This window comes from Gopherus evgoodei, chromosome 10, assembly GCF_007399415.2.
Source record: "Gopherus evgoodei ecotype Sinaloan lineage chromosome 10, rGopEvg1_v1.p, whole genome shotgun sequence".
In the NCBI taxonomy this organism is placed as follows: domain Eukaryota; kingdom Metazoa; phylum Chordata; order Testudines; family Testudinidae; genus Gopherus; species Gopherus evgoodei.
This window is the reverse complement of record NC_044331.1, coordinates 56,198,011-56,207,927: the sequence shown is the minus strand read 5'-3', so window position 1 is coordinate 56,207,927 and position 9,917 is coordinate 56,198,011.

Sequence of the window (9,917 nt, the reverse complement as noted above, 5' to 3'; positions counted from 1 at the left end):
CTTATATAGCACTGTACATTTCACATTCTCTGCCCTTCAGGAGAGATGTAAATAGGCTGTGGCCTTCAATTATAGTTGAAGGTCTGGTAGTACTGATGAAAGGATGGGAAATGCACGGTGTGAGCGAATCAATTTTTATGTTCAGTGTTTCTTTGTCAGATAACTACCTGGATTTCCAGCAGGGTTTTCCAAAAGTAGCTGTTCCACGTCCATACATGACACCTCACCTTTTCTTCTGCCCTACTCCAGCATATTTGGAATGTGAGCAACGGGGGCACCAGGAAATGGTCCTTTGGACCTACTCTGGCAAGCATCTGCCCTGACTCAGTGAATTCCACCATTACCAACACGCTCTTAGTTCCATAGGCCTTTTTGATCTACTTACTTGACTGGCCTGGGTATGCCACCTGCTTTCTGAGGCAGTGCTATGAGGCAGATTTCTATCTGAAGTCAGTGGGAAGTAAATGCTCTTTCAGCTCCACTTCTAGAACAAACGCTTTTCTTTAATAGCTCCATGCTGGAGATTAATCTTGGTTCTTCTATTAATGCCCCACGGTGTTTGACAAATAAAGTTGATACAGTGGCCAAAGTTACTCAGAAGCTTCTTTCATTTATGATCATCCAGGAGCGCAAAACTTAGTCTCAGTGAACCTCACAATGTTCAGACTGGAGTATCATCCAAAAGTTCTGGTGTTTCTCTGAACCCATCTAAATCTCTTTGGCCTGGAAGTCTGACTAGAACAGGGAGAACAGGTCTGCCAAGGAGAGAAGGATGTGTGATTTCCCATCTGGTCTGCCATTGAGATCAGTGTGTCAGAGTAGCATCTGACTGCCCAAGATTCTCAGTGTGACCCAAAGCAGGGCTTTTGTTAGCATCTCGAGCAAGGAGCCACAGTTCTAAAATTGGTTTTGTGCTGAATCTTACACAGTCATACACAAGCTACAATCATGAGCCATCATAAGCTAATTTCCTGCATATCTCAAACCTCAGAAGTTCAGTGGTTGCTGGGCATGATACACTACTAATAAAACCAGTTTTATGCTACTGAGCCTCATGTCAGGTTCCATTTTGACTCATGACTTAGACTGACAGTGCATCATTGTCCTTTGAGTATGGAAGAGCATAATAGTTTGCTTTCTCCTCTTATTTTGACATTAACCGTGGCACTGGCAGAGAGAATACTGGGTTTAAGGAAGAAGTGGAACTGCTTTAGGAGAGGAACATCTTTACTAGCAGTAGGGTGATGTAGATGTGTCAACAAAACCCACAGATGTGATTCAGGCTGAACAGCCTGTTCCTTCTGCTACCCTGGTGTGTGGTCAGACACTAAATGGGGATAGGGCAAAAAGGTGATTCCACAAAAAGCTGGTCATGAGGTTTCATGTGTTTCAAGGCTAATTACAGCCTTCTGCTCAGTGCATACAGCTTGCATGACACTGGTTGTACTACCTAAGCACAAAATGCTGGTTCTCAGCCCACAGCCATTTGCTGACAGAGTACAAAGATAAGGTGACTACAGCTGTTGTGTAGTCATGACTCTGGGAGCTAGGACTCTGAGAAGAAAGAAGAACCAGGATGTGAGAGAGGCCCAGGAACAGCCGTATGCAGACCCAGCAAGATGAACTTGGTGTTTTCCTCTAACTCAACCAAGTCTGCTCTTCTCCCAGCCTACGAACAGCTAGAAGTTTATGCTCATTTCTTCTGGAAGCAGACCATCCAGCTGTCATCAATGCCTTTGTCACCTGGTGATTAGATACTGAAATATGCTATTCAAAATATCTATTCGAAAACTGCACCTGGTGCAGAATTTCTCAGCTCACTTGGCAGGCAGTGCCTTGTTTTACGAGCATATTAAACCCATGCACTGTGACAGACACTGCCTGCTTATTGGTTTCCAGATTGACTTAAAGATGTTTGTTTTGGCCTATAAAGGCAGGTCCCAGGGCACTCAGTGCCTAAGAGGCTGTCTCTCGCCCCAGAACATATGCCACATTTGAAGTCAGCAGAGGCGCTTGACCTGAAGCCTCTTTGATATGAGAGAAGGAGCAGCTAGTAGGGCATCTTCTTAGTGCCCTGGACTTTTGAAACTCATTTCCTCCCCAAGTCTGTAACAGCCTGAGTTTGTTAGCCTGCAGGGTGTGCGTCAGGGGGTTCCTTGCCTGGGGCAGGCCTGGGTAGTGGTGGGATGAAAGACCAGGGCTGATTCTAGGGCTGGGGGAACAGGGTGCCTAAAATAAAGGGTGCCTTGGGTGGCAAAACAGCTAGGGCCGCTCCTGTGCGGGATTCCAGTGGAGACAGGTTAGTTCTTGTTGCTGGGTTGATTTGATTTCATTGGGGTAAGTGATGGGTCGGTTGGTCTGTCTGTCTGCTTATTAGTGGCTCTATTTTCAGGTTTGTCAAGGGACCCCAGAGCATTGGATGGGCGACTGAGATGTTTCCAAACTACAATGGACAAAGCACAGCGTGCAAGTAACAGAGATACTTTGAAATAAAGTGAGTCATTCTTTTCCTGAATTGAGAAGAATATAGGGCAAGTTTTGCTTGCGGTTGCTGTCTCTGCCTTGAGGCCCTGTACAAGCAGAAGCTGCTATTTCTGATGGTGGTGGTTTGTCCTTCCAGATTCTGTTCTTGTCCATGTAGAAGGAGAAAGAAAATGCAGCATAGATTGCTGTGCTTTGCTCTTGCATGGAAATAACGATTTCCTCTTGTGCCTTCTTTGGAGGCACAGTCTTCTCAGTCCAAGTTTCCCTCATTAGCTCTTTCTCAACACAGGGCTTTCTCTGTTGGAGTTCTTTGGATACTAGCTCTCTCAGGGAAGAGCTTTCCCTATAGGAGTTCGGCAGCTTCCATGATATATGGTCATACTCACACCATCTCAGGGGAAGACCTCAGTCTCATAGGTGCATCCCAGAAGACAGCCAGTAGACAACCTCCCCATCCCTAAAGATATCACCCCCAATCAGACAGGGTCAATCCATCATAGCATTAGATTTTTAGGAAGCCTCACACATCTTTCCCTCCCCTTCCTCCATATCCTTCTCTGAAACATCCAAAGTAGAGCAACAGGCACAGCCATGCTTGAGCCAGTGTTCACTATGGCCTTGAATATTACAGCTTCCAGGGGAGAAGGGATAGCAAGTCTGAGATTTGCACTTCTTCCTTATGGGACACAATCAATAATAACTACCAATGCAAGCTGCAGTGGAAACAATGGGGCCATTGCTGGAGGTGGTACAACCAGCAGGCAAAGGAGTGACAGCTGCAGCTCTTAATCAGAGGCAAAGAATGCCATGCAATGCCATAGCTGATTTGTTTGATTCTGGATATATAATGGTGAAATTCGGCATTTCCTAAGAATACTTGTCACTGCCTCTCAACTGGCATGGCATTGAAGGGAGGCAGTAATGGACCAAGATCTGTTTGCTGGGATGCGGTCTCACTCTGGCCTGAAACACAATTAGACGCCCCTGAGACAGCTTTCTAGGTAGCTAAAGCAAAACCTAACAGTGCTGAATATCTTCAGGGTGTTGCTCACTGTGATGAACATGAATAGGCTATAGTGTAACCCAAGCTAGGACTCTGTAGCTCTAAATCTACTAGCTCCTCTCAGCGCTCACATCACACCCCCTTCTAACACCAGCCTCTCTACCTAAAGATATTGAGGTTGGGGGAATTTTAAAAGTGCCCCTTACTTCTACTTCTACTAATCAAATCCCTCTGCTCCTATACCTCTCTTCCAGATTATTTTCTTTTCACCTGGGGAAGCTGAGCCCCTCCTCAGGTGCCTTCCATTAGCATCACTCATCTTCTCCTTGACCCATAGAGAAACTCCCCATGCAAATATGAAAGGGACTACAAAGCAATGTCCTCATCCGGGTTGCCTTGACAGCCTGGGGATAACCTGCCTGTACTCATCCCAGTTGATCAACATGTATTCAGACTTGTAATCAGTTGGTTTACCCAATCAGGTATATCTTATAAAGGGAAACCCTGACTTCCCTGAAGTTTTACACTCTGCCTGACAGTGGGTGTAGGAGGAAGATGGGGAATAATTCATCAGTTTGATTCCAGGACAGCACTAAACCGCATATTAAGGGAACAATTTTTTCCCCTGTAGTAATATTCTAAAATGATATGTAAGCAGAGTCTGAATGAGCTCTCCCCTGACATCTAGTGGTGAGCTGTGGAAAAAGACTACAGGAATTGATCTCATTTGCATGGACACACCCACCCTGCCTAGGTGCTCAGCATGATGGGATTACTTGTCCAAATGATCACTTGTGGGGGGGTTAGTTAAACAGAAGTTAAAAGGTACAGTGACTAAAGTGAAATCCCTGCAAGCTGCATGGGCGCTTTTTAAAGACACCATAATAGAGGCCCAACTTCAATGTATTCCCCAAATTAAGAAACACAGTAAAAGAACTAAAAAAGAGCCACTGTGGCTTAACAACCATGTAAAACAAGCAGTGAGAGATAAAAAGACTTCCTTTAAAAAGTGGAAGTCAAATCCTAGTGAGGCAAATAGAAAGGAGCATAAACACTGCCAACTTAAGTGCAAGAGTGTAATAAGAAAAGCCAAAGAGGAGTTTGAAAAATGGCTAGCCAAAAACTCCAAAGGTAATAACAAAATGTTTTTTAAGTACATCAGAAGCAGGAAGCCTGCTAAACAACCAGTGGGGCCCCTTGATGATCAAAATACAAAAGGAGCGCTTAAAGACGATAAAGTCATTGCGGAGAAACTAAATGGATTCTTTGCTTCAGTCTTCACGGCTGAGGATGTTAGGGAGATTCCCAAACCTGAGCTGGCTTTTGTAGGTGACAAATCTGAGGAACTGTCACAGATTGAAGTGTCACTAGAGGAGGTTTTGGAATTAATTGATAAACTCAACATTAACAAGTCACCGGGACAAGATGGTATTCACCCAAGAGTTCTGAAAGAACTCAAATGTGAAGTTGCGGAACTATTAACTAAGGTTTGTAACTTGTCCTTTAAATCGGCTTCAGTACCCAATGACTGGAAGTTAGCTAATGTAACGCCAATATTTAAAAAGGGCTCTAGAGGTGATCCCTGCAATTACAGACCGGTAAGTCTAATGTCAGTACCAGGCAAATTAGTCGAAACAATAGTTAAGAATAAAATTGTCAGACACATAGAAAAACATAAACTGTTGAGCAATAGTCAACATGGTTTTTGTAAAGGGAAATCGTGTCTTACTAATCTATTACAGTTCTTTGAAGGGGTCAACAAACATGTGGACAAGGGGGATCCCGTGGACATAGTGTACTTAGATTTCCAGAAAGCCTTTGACAAGGTCCCTCACCAAAGGCTCTTACGTAAATTAAGCTGTCATGGGATAAAAGGGAAGGTCCTTTCATGGATTGAGAACTGATTAAAAGACAGGGAACAAAGGGTAGGAATTAATGGTAAATTCTCAGAATGGAGAGAGGTAACTAGTGGTGTTCCCCAAGGGTCAGTCCTAGGACCAGTCCTATTCAATTTATTCATAAATGATCTGGAGAAAGGAGTAAACAGTGAGGTGGCAAAGTTTGCAGATGATACTAAACTACTCAAGATAGTTAAGACCAAAGAAAACTGTGAAGAACTTCAAAAAGAACTCACAAAACTAAGTGATTGGGCAACAAAATGGCAAATGAAATGTAATGTGAATAAATGTAAAGTAATGCAAATTGGAAAAAATAATCCCAACTATACATACAATATGATGGGGGCTAATTTAGCTACAACGAATCAGGAAAAAGATCTTGGAGTCATTGTGGATAATTCTCTGAAGATGTCCACGCAGTGTGCAGAGGCAGACAAAAAAGCAAACAGGATGTTAGGAATCATTAAAAAGGGGATAGAGAGTAAGACTGAGAATATATTATTGCCCTTATATAAATCCATGGTACACCCACATCTTGAATACTGTGTACAGATGTGGTCTCTTCACCTCAAAAAAGATATTCTAGCACTAGGAAAGGTTCAGAAAAGGACAACTAAAATGATTAGGGGTTTGGAGAGGATCTCATATGAGGAAAGATTAAATAGGCTAGGACTCTTCAGCTTGGAAAAGAGGAGATTAAGGGGGATATGATAGAGGTATATAAAATCATGAGTGATGTTGAGAAAGTGGATAAGGAAAAGTTCTTTATTTATTCCCATAATACAAGAACTAGGGATCACCGAATGAAATTAATAGGCAGCAGGTTTAAAACAAATAAAAGGAAGTTCTTCTTCACGCAGCACACAGTCAACTTGTGGAACTCCTTACCTGAGGAGGTTGTGAAGGCTAGGACTATAACAGTGTTTAAAAGAGAACTGGATAAATTCATGGTGGTGAAGTCCATAAATGCCTATTAGCCAGGATGGGTAAAGAATGGAGTCCCTAGCCTCTGTTCATCAAAGGATGGAGATAGATGGCAGGAAAGAGATCACTTGATCATTGCCTGTTAGGTTCACTCCCTCTGGGGCACCTGGCATTGGCCACTGTAGTTAGATGGACCTTTGGTCTGACCTGGTACGGTCATTCTTATGTTCATATGTTCTTATGTTGTTTCTGGTGTTGGATCCCCAGTTTCCTTGTTATTGGGGCAGGAGTAGTAAAGGGTTGTTATCCTTGTTGTGTGAACCAAGGGCAGCAGAACTGTATCTGGCATATCCCAGTGGAGGGAGTCACCCTCAACTGAATAGCATTCGCTAGGCAGGGGATATGGGTTCCAAGCGCAATGAGTTGAGGGAGGGTGGGGATGAGTGCTTATACCTGGTGGCATGGGTCCTGTTAAAGCAAGCAAAAAAATGTGGGAAAATGTTCTGGCTTGAGGGCCACATTGGGGTATGGCAATTGTATGGTGGGCCATGAATGCTCATGAAATTGGGGGCAGGGATGCAGGGGGTGAGGGCTCTGTGGTGGGGCCAGAAATGAGGAGCTCAGAGTGTGGGAGGGGGAGGGCTCTGGGGTGGGGCTGAGGATGTGAGGTTTGGGGTAGAAGAGGGGGCTCTGGGCTGGGATTGAGGGGTTTGGAGGACAGGAGGGGGATCAGGGCTGTGGCAGGGGATTAGGGTGGGGGGGGCTCAGGGGTGCTGGCTCTGGGTGGTGCTTACTGCAAGCAGCTCCCAGAAGCATGTCCCCTCTGCAGCTCCCATTGGCCAGGAACTGCAGCCAGAGGGAGCTGTGGGAGTGGCACTTGCAGACAGGCAGCGTGCAGAACCACCTGGCCATGCCTCCATGTTCTATATAGGAGGCAGGTCATGCCGGCTGCTTCCTGGGAGCCACATGGAGCGGGGCAAGCCCCCAACCCTGCTCCCTGGCTAGAACACTGGACTGGGGCAAACTCCTGACCCTGCTCCCCAGTGGGAGCTGAAGGCTGGTTTAAATGGTCTGATGGGCTGGATGTGGCCTGCAGGCCGTAGTTTTCCCACCCCTGTGTTAAAGGGTCTGAGACACCATTTGACCCTTGCTCTCTCCATGGTATAATAAAAGACTCAATTTAGAGTCTTGTTACATGCTGCAGAGCTGAAATCACTGATACCTAGGTCTAAGTATTAGACTTACTTTGGGGCAGTGTCTCTATTGCAAGAGGCTGCCCCGTGTGCTCCCCCACTAACAGCCGAAATCACAGAGAGCCTGTTAAGTGGGGGGCCCTGAAGACATCTTGGCAAGTGGCGAGCAGGGCGGCTGGCAGAGCGGTGTGGCATACAGCCAGCAGGGTGGCTGGCAGAGAGGCGCGGCAAGCAGTCAGCATGGTGGCTGGCAGAGAGGGCCAAAGCAGAGCCCTGCAGAGGCTTGGCAATCAGCCATTTGGCAAGTACCCACGCAGCGCAGTGTGTACGGTGCCTCCTTACCCACCCCACTTCCACACAGGGTGGGAGGTGAACTCTGTGGATGAATCTCTGGACTCTGGGGCTGCACTGGCCAAGGATAGCAACTGTGAGTGGAGTGCAGAGAAGGGATGGGCACATTCAAAGGACTTTTGGGTTGCTGGACTTAAGAACCTGAGGGGAAAAGGACACTGCCCAACTTACTTGGGGGTGAGTCTTTTGATCATGGTTTATGTTTATGAATTTGGGTGTTTTCCCAAATTAGTGCTGAGTTACTTCCCTCCTTTTAATAAAAGTTTTTGCTACACTCAGACTCTGTGTTTGCAAGCGGGGAAGTATTGCCTCTTTGAGGTGCCCAGGGGGTGGTGTGTAATTGTCCCATGTCACTGGGTGGGGGCTCGAGCTGGCTTTGTGTTGTATTGTTGAAAAGGAACCCTTAGATACTGAACCTGGCCCTTGTTGCTGCTGGCTCCACCTGGCAGAAGGGTTACAGATATAAAAAGGAACAGGTGTTCGGTTTAAACTAGTTTATACCATTATTATGGGCTGAGACAGGACTAGGGGTTGGAGCTGGATTCCAGTATGCAACTTTTTCATAACATGGACACACCAATCACAGACTTTTGGCAACATGGGCTGCTCTTGCTAGATTGAGGCTGAACTGGAAAATAGATGCTTTCCAGTTTGGGATCTGACCTGGAACTAAAGCCAGGGATTAGGTTTGGGGCTGTGGATTCACATCTTACCTCTCCAAACCCTGAATTGTAGAGAGGCTTGGAGATTTGACCTCTCTCTAATATGAACAATGCTTAGCCCATTCATCATACCTCCAATACATGCCATTACACTACTCCTATACCTTCATGCAATGCCCCAAAGTGGGCACTCAGGGGTTTCTGACCCTGACCCCAAACTGGCCCAGGAAACATACAGCCCTAAATCTATTATTCCTAAACTAATCTAGGTGTTTGCTTACTTTAGACCTTGGGCAGAGCTTAGTTCAGACATTCATTGAAGTGGTAAAGTGGCCCACCAACTTTTTAAAGGGAAATAGCTCTCCATATCCTGTTTTATTGACTGCTGGAAAGTGATTCTGCCTCCTCCCTCATCCTACCTGCTTATCTTGTCATACTGCTGTGAGTCAGGCTATGAGGAGAGGCGCTGTTTTTTGCAGGTCACATTTCATCTCGCTCTGGATTCTGCATCTCCTGGTTCCTGTATTCCCTGCTATGCGTTTGTTCATCTTTCTCTCCTATCTCATTCTCTTCTCCTTGTTCTCCCCCTTTGCCAGGCTCCTGTTAGCCCTGTCCCTCACATGTTACTGGGCAGTGCTATGAAGTTAATAGCTTCCTAGTGTCCAACTCCAGCAGAACAACTAGCTTTGTATACTGATGCTAGCATTAGGGAGCAGATGTTGGAAGATGTACTAGGGTCTGAAGCCAACATCTAGCATTAGACACTAGCAGAAGTTAGACAAATGCTACCACAATTGGATGTGCCATGATAGCAGCACCTAAGATTACTTCCTGGGTGAAATTCTGGCCCCATTGATGTCAAAGGAAGTTTGATCATTGATGACACTGGGGCCAGGATTTCACCATTTGTGATCAATCTCAGTAGTACTACTTGTGATCCTCCACTGGGCCTAGGGATAAAAGCCACCTGACACTGCATAAATGCTATAGTGAATCCCATGTCTTGAAATCAACCTTGGTGAGGCTCTGGCTTAGAGGTCAGGAAGGAACAGATAGCTGGATAAGTATTCCTCTGTCAGCCAGATTCTCAGCTGCTCAGCCTATGATCATCTGCCCCTTAAGTGATAAATAGCTTTCAGAGTAATTATTGTACAAAGTTCACATTGCAACATAAAGAGGGTCAGAGTGGGATAAGTTGGCTTGACTCAGCTTTCATTTACCTGCACATGAATACAATTATTTTAGTACTTAGCTAATCATGACTTGTGGGGGAAGGTTATGTTGGAGATGCACTTAGACTGAGTCACTAGAGAACTCTTGTAATGGGCAGTCTTCTATTATTTGTCTGCTGTTAAAACTGCAGTTTGTTCACAATACCCACTGCACCATATTTCAAAGTTAT